Here is an 11632-nt window from a genome sequence, read left to right on the forward strand (position 1 = left end):
TTATTACAATACATATTATTATCTTCAAAATTGTTGCTCAGGTTACCAGATACAAAAATAGAACAAAACAGTAAAATGGAACAAAGCACTACATTTCAAAAACAAGACAGGAGGAAATCTTCCACAATTACTTTACTGCATATAGTTAGTCTCCAGATACATGTTCAGACCACTAGCTTTAGGCTTACAAAGGCATTCAAATGGTGCAATTGTAAAGCTATATTTTTACCTTCAATTGCTATCACCTCAGCCTAACTTTCTCTGATTTAGTACATTGTTTACTGGGGTGTGGGGAGGTGGATGAGTGGAGGGGTGGGGATTGGGGCAGTTCCTCTTCTTGTCTCCAAGCCAGTGCACCAGTTGGCTCACAGGAGGGTGTGGTGTGGTTTCTTGATTCTCTTTATATTGCCCATGGAGTCTGTCCCTGTTTCATGGGAACATTTTTCTTTGTTTCTGAACAGTTTTTTCCTATTTATCTATTGTACAATTTGAATCTTATTTACCCTTTAGACTTCTCACAATATGGAGACAATATGATGTTTGCACTTGTGTGCCTACTGTATTTCACTTAGGAGTGTGGTCTCAAGTTGTATCCATTTAGCTATAGAAATCTCCAGCGTGTGCTTCTTTATGGATAAGTAGTACTCCACTGTATAAAAGAACAAATCTTTTTACCCATTTTTCAGTATATGGGCATTTGTGTTATTTCCAAGGTATATCTATTACAGTTTGTGTTGTTATAAGTATGGGTGCACATACAATGCTTTTAATTCTTCTGGAAATATACCCAGCAGGAGAATTGCTGGGTCAAATTAGACATCCCATTCTATTTTTTTGAGGAACCTCCATAGTGATTTCCACAGTGGTTGCACCAGTCTACGCTCTCAGCAAGAGTGGACAAGGGTTCACTTTTTCTCATGGCAAGTATGTAGTGACCTTATTTATCACTTTTGATTATTCTTGATTTGAAGTTCACGGTATTTTTATTTTATTTTATTTTTTTAAGACTAGTCAAGTGCAGTAGTGAGAAGGGGGGAAAGAGTAGAACAAGGAGTTCAATCTGTACTGACTGTAAACAATCAATTGAGATAACTCACTACCTTCGGACCAGCCAGTTCACGTTATTTTTAAAGAAAATAGCTACTTTTGCTTTTGTCTGAGTTCCTGTCACATGAAGTATTGTTTCCTATCCTCTGGCTTTTACTCAATGAATTTCCCTTTGAGTTAAATGTATTTCTTGTGTGAAATATATTGTTGAATTTTGTTTCTTAATCCATTCTGCCAGTCTGATTCTTTTGATTGGTGAATTGAAGCCATTTACATCAATGGTTATAATATGTATTCACTTATCTATGTCATGTTATTTTCCTTTGGTTTCCTACATTTTCTTTCTGTTTAAATGATTGTCATGCCAGGTGGTTGCCTTCTGTTGTTTTTCTTAGAATTGTGGTCATTTTTATTTTCCTAGAGTACCTTTCAGTATGCTTGTAGGGTTGGTTTGGTGGTCATCGATTTCTTCAGTTGTTCTTTGTCATAGAAGTATCTTACTTCTCCATCAATCTTGAAACACAGTTTTGCAGCTGGTCACATTACCAGATACAAGAATAGAACTTCAGTCCGGGTTGGAATTTGTTTTCTTTCAGGATTTGAAATATTTCACACCAAGTTCTCTTTGACTTGTGTGTTTGTGTTTGCAAGTTTGCTGTGATTATGATGGGCTTTTCTTTATAGATGATCTGTTTCTTTGAAAGTTTTGAATATTCTCTTCTTGTGCTGAATTTCTGGGATCTTAGTTATTATATGTGTGGGTATAGATTCACTCTGGTGATGGTTATTTGGAGTTCGATGATTCTCACTTATCTGTACATTAGATTATTTTCCATGATTGGAAATTTTTGTGCTATTAGTTCTGCAAATAGTCTCTTTACGTCATTTATGTTGACTCCTTCTTTTTGGTTGGCACCTATCATTCTTGTATCATTTTACTTCTTATCATCTCTCAGGTGTTGGATTGTTGTTTCCTGGATTCCTTATTTTTTAAAGGCAATGTTCTTATTCAAATTTATAACTGCGTAACTAAATTTGCTTACAACCATTCTTGTGAAATACTTTTAAAAATACAACCATCTTCTTTGCAAACAGCATACAGATACTTCAACTATGATGGCCCTAATATTTGGTGGATAGTGTACATAACTAGGAAGAAATATGAAAGCTCACACTCGTAGATTAATTCAAATTCCTTACTTCTTGCCCTTACTTCTTGATTGATTTCTGCTCCACTCCATCGTCTACCATTTTGTTAACTTCCTGAGGGCCTACCCTGTCAACTGTGTCTAGCTGACTGGCCACCACATTGACCAGCTGATCTGCCTGACTAACCAGGCCTGCCACTTCACCAGCCATTCCTCTGTCTGGAATTAGAAGATGTGGTTCTACCACTATACTCCTCAATTTCAGCTAATTTGTCTGCCACTGAGGGTTTTCAGTCTGAATCATGCCACTCTGTCTATAAAATCTCTGACTTAATTGTGGGAACATCAAAGCAAACACCCATAATTTCTTTTAGGAGACACTTCTGTAATTGTGGATATTGAATTACTACTTAGGTTTCTGTTGATTTCTTCCAAAGCACAGCTGACATCCTGTATTTCTCCTGGTCTCACCAGAATCATGCTCATAAGCCTTTTATGGCTTTCAGTTTTCCTGTAAGCTTGGAAAAATGAAAATTCCAGCTTATCAGAGGTAATCAAACGATGTGGTTTAAAGCTCAGTACACCAGAAATGTGGGCTAATGTTACAGCCAAAGCATCCACTGCCCCATTCTCTTCTATCAGTCCCCAAGCTGATGGTCAGAAAAAATCAACAGCAACTTAAGAACAGAAGCCAGAAACCTGATGGCATCCATGCTTTTAGATTTAATTAAATCTACTGTAGGAGGAATATCTACACAGTTAGAAGAATTCCTGCTTTTTGTTCCACATATCTTAGGTGACCTGTTTCTTTTGGTTGATAAAAGCATATACAAATCTTTGTTTGGCCAGCTCTTCCTGTGTGTCCTGAGCAATGAACATAGGACTCAGCATCACAGGGAGCAGAACTCTGAATCAGCATATGAACCTTAGGAATGTTCAAACCATCGACAGCCACATTGGTGGCCACTGAAACTTTAAAACTACTCTCTCTGAAGGCTTTCGGTGTAATTTCTGCTTGTGACTGTGCAATCCTCATGTAACCACTGGGCATTCTGTTTTATTTGTGGATTCATGGTGATTTTACTAACACTCTTTTTGGTCTCACAAACCAAAAAGTATCTCTCCCTGAGACCCACTGTAGACTTAGAGGATGTCTTTGGTAACTGTAGGTTTTTGAGAGCAGTAGCATTGGAAAACCAAACGTTCCACAATAGTTGTAGCCTTTTGAGTCATTTTTTCCAACAAGTTCTAACTGCTTATATCTGGAATTCATATATTATTTTTGTGACTTTGTGCACCTTCTCTGGGCAACTTTCAGAAAAAGTAAAGTTTGAGGATAGTTTTCAGCATGAGTTTTTTAGGATTCATGGAAAATATTCTAAACTTGATTTTGAAAATGAAAATGCAGTACATAGGATATATATAGAATGTATACATATGTAAGATACATAACTATGCTACTAATCTTTTTTAGTAATTCAAAAGAACACTTCGTTCAGTCATTGTTTGAATCATTTTATGCCTACATCTTGTAACTTGAACAACTACTTCGAAGAAAACAATATGCAATACATTAACTAGTGTTAATTTCCTACTAGTTTTTGAAATTCTGTATCATTTCTATCTTTTTTTCTGTTTTTCTTTTTAAAATTAAAAAACCCTAAATACACTGTTTGATCCACTTCATCAAGTACAACATGGCACAGTTTAGAAAGATCCAGGGGCTGCTCTGCAGATAATCTTTGAGATGACCAGGGCTCCCATTCAAAATGTCAATGCCACTTGAATATGATTTATTTGGTTTAATATGATGTTGCACCATAAAAACATGCTACACTGAGGTTCCAAGCTATATATTTGAAGTATTTGGCTACTTGGATTGCCTGTTCCCTTGTTAGATTGAAACAAATATCTTTGGTGAGTGATACTTTAAAATTGTTTCTTGATTTCTTTGGAGCCTTTCAAATCAAGGATATGGCAAAAGATAATGTCTTTCTTGCTCCTGTCCATGCTTGAGCAATCAAAACTTTTCCTTCATGTAAGGGACCAAGGTTCTTCACTTGAATATAAAAGATGTATTTTACCCTTTGAGCTTTCAGAAGCTTTATAACCTCTTCAGAAATAGAGAAATTGGAGAAGGCTCTCTTTCTGTTCACATGTTAGAATCTCCTCTAGTTTATTATCACTCCACTTATAAATATAATTTTCTAAGGATGACCCTCATTAAGGTGTATTTTCATATTAATCAATATCTCCATTTGATGCATCTTTACTTCTTGATTCATGGGATGTGGAAAGTTCATGTAAAATTCTATTGAATCTTTCTTCATTATCTCCCTTTAGTTCCTCTTTGATTTTACATTTTTTGGGTTTGGGAGCATCAGGATATCTATAACACCATTGTTGCTTGTTTCTCTTTCCTCATTGAGTCAAGACTGTGTCTTGACTTCCTTCTATCACTCTGCTACTATAACTGTCATGCCATGTCTTGTATTCTAAAGACTCAGTGACTAGCCCATCGCTAATCCTATCTTAAGAGTTTGGGGAAATTAAAATAGCTCTCACATTCTAGAGACTTTTGGGGTTTCACAGCATTTGCTGCCCAAGTAGAAGTTCCTTAATGGCAAGGAGAGAGGTTGGGCCTCATTGCTATTTTTTTAAGAGCAGAATATATTAGGGGCTGGGGATTTAGCTCAATGGCATAAGCGCCTGCCTTGCAAGCAGGCAGTTGTGGGTTTGATCCCCAGTACCGATAAAAAGGAAAAAGACAAAAAAAAAAAAAAAAGAGCAGAATATATTTATTGAGAGAAAGAAAGCTTCTGATTGAGAGAGAGAGATAAACAGACAGGCAGAAAGGATCCTGACTGTGTCTTTTCTCAGAGCTTATTAGAGCAAAACCATAAAGTGAGGCAGGGCTGAGGTGAGGAAAACATGAGAATGTACAAGGTGGGAAAAAACAATGTCAACCAGTAAGATTAATTTCACTGGGAAAATCGATTAAATTGGGAACAAATGGGGAAATTAGTCACACAGCAACCATATAAAAAAGTGATTTTTCCTGGAGGGGCTTGTAATTGTGACTCTTGGTTTCCTCACGGTGATAGAGTCTTAGAATATCAATCTTAAGAAAGTGTGTGTATTTGATCTTGTGTTTTGAGGCCAGGCCCACAGTGGGAAGTGTCTTTCTCCCCCACAGTTGCAAGATACCTGGCCTTCTGCACTGGTTTCTTCAAGGGCCCAGCCCTGTCTGACTGTCTGTAATATTTCTGTGTAACTCAGTTGCCTGTGACAATCCCCTCTCTGAAGAAGTAACCCAAACTGGTGTGAGGGTGTAATGGACAATGACCAATCTGGCTCCTAAAGGCTAAAGGTGGTCATAGTTGTTGATCAGCAGTTAGGGCTACTCTGCAGACATTCTATCTGATAGTTCTCAATAGACATCAGGAATTTTTATCTTGTGTAGGTATACAGCTTTAAGTCTCAGTATTCCACTTGGGCTCTAAGGAATAGGTAGACCATACATACAAAAAATAGCTCTTTTTTTTACATCGAAGGGTCAAATATCTTCCAGTGCTTAAGAGTGTGTTCCAAAAGATTAAGGAGTTTTGGCATTAAGTTGCTCATGTCTGTAATGTAAAAATCACCATGTAAAGGTATAAGACTTTTTTCAGAACCAAGATTCAAACTCACAACCTTTTGCTGAGCTATGTCTTTAGCCCTGTACTATATTAGACTTTGACACTGAGCTGTCTATTTATGCCAAAAGGAAATGATTAAATGTCCCTTTCTGATTCCTGTTTGATAATTTCCTCAATGCATCTCTCAGGTTGATTCTACTCCAGGGCATAGATGCAATCTGGAGAGAATAGAAGACAAAATTAAGCCAGCGTATCCACCCTTTAGTTGTCACCTTATCTTATTTTCCCAGGTAGCTTGTGGACTTTGTTTCTATAAGCCTAGTTTTGACAGAAATGCTTAAACAAGGAAGCATAACTTTATAATAAGCTATTGCTTTTTGTTTATTGTAGAAAGTGAGGGAAAACACTTTCCTGTCTGTTCTGTGAAGGAGATTCTTTCAGAAACAGAGAAAGTCAACAAATAAACTTGAAGAACTCTGCCTTGAACCCTCAGATGGTCACCATGGCATTTGTGTCTTTTGTGTAATTACCTAGGCTATCATTCCTAGCAGTGGGATGTGGCTATGCTTTATTTGAAGCTCATAAGATAAACATATATATCATCCATAAATTACGTTGCACCTGTCAGTAAAGGTGCATCAGTTTGTTATGCACACAGAAAAGAGTAACTAAAATCTCTTTCTCTCTCTCTCTGTTTTTTCTTTCTCTTACTCAGCACATGTAAGGCATGAGTTCCTTACCTGTTTCTTTGAAATGTAACAATTGTCGCAGACTGCCTGAGCCTAATTTCTGAAAGAAGTAGTCTAACTGCCTAAAAAGTTTAGGAAACACTTTTAGTTTACTAGCTGAGAGATATAAATAGGTAGATAGGCGGGGACTTTCTGTGGTCATGAGCCAATTTCCACTGAGAACTCTGGGTGTCCACCCAATTTCCATGCTGGCCTGGAACCCTCAGTTATTCTCCATTCCTGTTAGCACAGATAACCAGAGGTCAGTATCCAGAAAGCAATTCAACGTTCTGTCTGGTCAACATTCCACTGGCCTTTGGCTTTAATGGGGATTCACCAAAGAGATGCTGGGGAAACTTGTCATCTGCTTTTAAGAGGGGCAGCTGCTGCAGGAGCATTTAATTAGCTGGCAGAGTTCATCAAAATATACAAAGCATAGTGAAAAGTTTCAGCAAGATCATTGCCTAGAACTTTATAAGTTTAAACTAAAGGTTTTAAAGTCCACAACTCAACATTGAGATGTTTTCATAAAATGAAATATTGGAAAGCCTCCCTTAGTCTAGATGTGTTTTGGTCCCATAAGGATACTTCTTAGGGAAATAGCTCCTCCTGGTTTTACCCAGAAATAGGTTCTTTCCAGTGTGACTCAGGTTCAGTCTCCCAGAAGAGACTTGCCCAGAACACTAAACTGGGATATGGCTTTTATGTGTGTTCTCCTGGCAATGTTTTGATATCTCATCTTACCTGTAGATGGGGTATATGTTCTTTATCTCAGATGACTTTCCTGCTGTCAGCATTTAAAAAATGCTCATTTTCTATGGACTTAACTTAGTGGGAGAAAAAGTTTGGAACAGTCTAGAGTTCTTTCTGATTTGATCTGCCTCTAAAAAGGAAAGTACAAAGTGAGGGGAAAGATTAGAAGTAAAGCCAAAGAAAGGAAACTAAAGCAGAACATACTTGAATTTTCCTCTAGAGTGTAGAGGAGGATCAGAGCCAGTCTGTCCCAGTGAAACATGTCCTCTACATCTTTAATACTGGCCACCAGCCTCATGCTTTTTAAATGGTGGAAGGAGTCCTGTTTTTATTGTAGGCATGTATATTTTGTAAGTCTGAGCTTGATGTCACTTAAGAAGACCCATTTTATAAAAGTTTATATTAAAAGTCTACAGGGGCATTCTAATGTTACTCTCTCTGGCACTGTTGTCCAAATAAAGTCAAGCAAGGAGGATCAGTAAATTTGGGAACTAGTTTAAATGCAACATGTACAAAAACAAAGTCTTACAACCTTTCCATTTTCACTAGATATGTCACCATTTTAGTAAAACTATAACAGACATAAGCAGTTATGAGCAAAGGGCAAAAACGTAACAAAATTTGAAGCACAAGAATTTGGTAACTAAATGATTCCCAGTCCAGAGTCTATGGAACAAAAGAATCTCTTATTTCTTCCCAATTATCTTGGTGGTTGAACTGCAAATGAGAGAGGGGAGTCAAACTCCCAATCTGCTATATGTCTGGTATGGGTTTGTGTCCTTGAAGAATGATTTTTAGGAATAATGGATGTTAAAAGTAGAATATATTTATTGAGAGAAAGAAAGATTCTGTCTGAGAGAGAGACAGAGAGAGAGAGAGAGACGCAGAAGAGATCTTGAGTGGGTTGCCCCTCCTTGTTATTTTAAAGATATCTATCCTTTCTTTTTTATTTTAAAGAGAATAAAACAAAAGCTAACCAAACAAAACATAGCAAAGCAAATCAGAGCAGAACTATTAAACAACACAGCACTTCACAACAAGACAAAAGGATACCTTAATGTCTCTTGTCTTCTTCAAAATAGTTGCCCATTAATTTGCACACAATAATATCAAACATAAGTTAGTATAGAATCATGCAAAAGAATGAAAGCATTACAAGACTTCAAAATCAGATAGCAGAAAGTGAACAATGGCTACTATAATATCTCATTTTCCTCAAGAAAGTTGTCCATATCATTACACATGATAAAATTAAATAAAACACTATGGGATAGAACTAATCAAAACAATAGAACAAAAGAAAGATAGGATTTCAAAACAAGATGATAGGAATTCAGCAATGGTTACTCTAATGTCTCAATTTCTTCAAAATAGCTATTCATAACATCACACATAATAAAATCAAGCAAAATGTTAAAACCAATTAAACAAATGCATGAAAGCATTCTAAGACTACAAGCAATATAATGGGAAACCATGATCACTATAATATATCCCATTATATTCAAAATAGCTTTCCCTACCATCAGACAAAATAAAATCGAACAAGACAGAACAAAGCCAAACCTAAAAAAATTGTGAGAACAATAGAAGAATTCAACAAAGAACAAAAGAAATTAACACTAGTTATCAACTTTGTCTCCTAGGTTTTTCCTCCTCTATCACTCTTACAATAATTACTTTGCTTTTGGGTCCCATTAACTCCTTCTGTTTCTTATGCTAGGGTTCACATGCTTGAGTTTGAACTGTTTCACCCACAGACATGATCTCTAGTTGCATCCATTTACCTACAAGATCCTTGAGATCATTCTTCTTTATAGCTGGATTGCTTTCCACCACATGCAAATACCATGTCTTTCTTATCCATTCTGAACTTGATGGGCAAGTTACTCTTGCTGTTTTTCTGGTCTCCTTCACAGGGAACAATTATTTTGTCTCCTTTGATTTTCAGCCTATGAATTTCCTTTCCAGTTAAATATGATTACTGTATATAATATATCAACGGATCTTGTTTCTTGATCCACTCTCCCTGTGTTTCTTTTTATTGCTGAACTGAGGCCATCTGCATTAATGGTTACAACCAGCATACATTGGTTTATCTCTGCCAAACTGTCTTCCTGTTGTTGACCCTGCACTTTTCCCTTTCATTAAATTGCCTGTTTTGTTTGGCAATTCTACTCTGCTGCTGTTCTTGGGACCATGGTCATCTTTATCTCTTTCTAGAATATCCTTCAGTGTTCTCTGTAGGGTAGGTTTGTCAGTCATTAATTCCTTCAATTGTTCTTTATCACGCAAGTACCTTGCTTTTCCATTAATTTTTAAAGATAGTTTTGTAGGGCATATCAATCTGAGTTGGAAGTTGTTTTCTTTCAGAGTTTGAAACACTTCACTCCAACCTCATTTAACTTGGTTTGTGTTGACACATCTGCTGTGATTCCAATTGGTTTCCTTTTATAGGTGATCTGTTTCTTTTCTCTAACAGCTTTTAATATTATGTTCTGGTCTTGAATTTCAGGGAACCTATTATGTCTGGGTGTAGATTTACTTTTTCTAGTTGGACTTTTATATTTCTCACTTATCTGTATGTCAGATCAATTTCCCATGTTTGGGAAGTTTTCTTCTATTACTTTGATAAATAGCCTTTTTATTTCATTTGTGTTGACCTCCACTTGTTCACCAATACCTATCACTCTTAAATTATTTTTCTGTGTGTCATCTTGCAGTCATTCAATTGTTGTTTCCTGATTTCTTGTATTTTTAATAGATCTTTCCTTTCATGATCACTAGCTGCAATCCTATCTTCAAGATTTGAAAGTCTACCTTCAGTATCTTTCAAGTGGTTTAGCCAGTTTTTGATTGACTTTGTAATTTCCTGTATCTCTCTTTGAGTGTTTTATCCATTGCAATTCCTTTCTATATTCATTCAAGTTTTCCTCATTTTTCTATGTTCCTCTTTTGTACCTTTGTCATCTTTTCAGACATGCCAAGTAGTTCTTTCAATATGCTTGTGATTTCTTCTTTTACCTGAGATATTATATTTGTTCTATATGGGCTAGAGGTTGCCTTTTGATCCTTTATCTTGACATTTTCCTGGGCTCCTCCCAGCAAGCTGGTTGTGGGGCTTCAGGCACTGTCCATGTTGGCTGCCTGGCCATGGTGCATAGTAATGATACAGGCAGCTGGGTTCCTCTCACCCCAGATTTACACAGAGGTAGCATGGTATGGTGTAGGCTTCTCTACACTTGCGCAGCTATTAGGGGTGCATGGAGGTCAGGGCTGATTCTCTCAACCTGTGTGTGTGCACGGGAACAACCACAATGGTAGCAGACACACAAGGGTATATTTTTCTGACTCCACTGGTGAGCAATGGTTGCGTAAAAGAACTGCGCGCCTCTAATGGTGGCCTACAGGTTCACCGGGCTTCTGGGCATATGTTACTTGCTCCTGCTGGCTGCCTACATGAAGGAGCCTTCTGGGGGTGATACCCTGCAGGTAGAGGTGAATCTGATGGTTCTCTCTGCCTGTGCTGAGCATCCACAAGTAAACTGCCTTCTGGTAGCAGTGGCAAGAAGGCAGAGGCAGGTCTGTCTGGGTCTCTATGCCTGTGCTGGGCACATGCAGGTAAATGACCTTCTGGTTGTGGTGCCCAGCAGGTGGAGGAAGATCTGTCTGACTTTCTCTTCCCATGCTAGGCACTTGCCAATCTTTCCTTTCTTGATTACAAGCTTCCATCTTCTCTTCATGGTCTGAGTCTATTTTCAATTACATTTGGGCAAATTTGCCAACTTTAAATGGAATTTTTACTTTTCTGACTATCTCTTTGAATATGATTCTTGAAATCTCTTTCCATGTGGATCATTTAAGGTTTCCATAATTTTCTGATGTTCCTCTATTTTTGTTAAATCTATGTCTTTTATGTATACATTCAGCAATTGTTTCATAATGGTTGTCATTTTTCTTTTTACCTATGCTATTATTTCTGTTCCTATATACTTTATGGCCTCATGTAATTGCTTCTTTACTTCAGTCGCCATCATTTCAGAAATCTCAGGTGTTCAGTTGCCAATTTCTTCCATATCAATATCTCCTAGGCTCATTCTAGTTTTGCTGAAGGTTTGAGATTGCATTTGGTGTCTTTGTTTTGTCATTTTTCCTAGGTTCCTCCATATCAGCTGATTATGTCCAGTGTGCTCCCCACACTGACTGATCCATGGTGTAAAGGAATAGGCCAGGCACCTGAATTCTTTGTACTGAGCTTCCCAAGGTGACTCAGAAGTGGTAAGCAGGGCTTCTGCCCTCCCTCAGCTCACCAGGGCTC

The 11632-nt window shown here is 37.4% G+C and overlaps 1 pseudogene; it reads right to left on the reverse strand.

The window, feature by feature from the left end:
- Nucleotides 1-2908: 2908 nt before the first annotated feature.
- Nucleotides 2909-11046, reverse strand: LOC100717529 (ATP-dependent RNA helicase DDX50-like; annotated as a pseudogene).
- Between the last annotated feature and the right edge of the window lie 586 nt (nucleotides 11047-11632).

This window comes from Cavia porcellus, unplaced genomic scaffold, assembly GCF_034190915.1.
Source record: "Cavia porcellus strain 051 isolate PalLab524CR breed Dunkin Hartley unplaced genomic scaffold, mCavPor4.1 scaffold_9, whole genome shotgun sequence".
In the NCBI taxonomy this organism is placed as follows: Eukaryota; Metazoa; Chordata; class Mammalia; order Rodentia; family Caviidae; genus Cavia; species Cavia porcellus.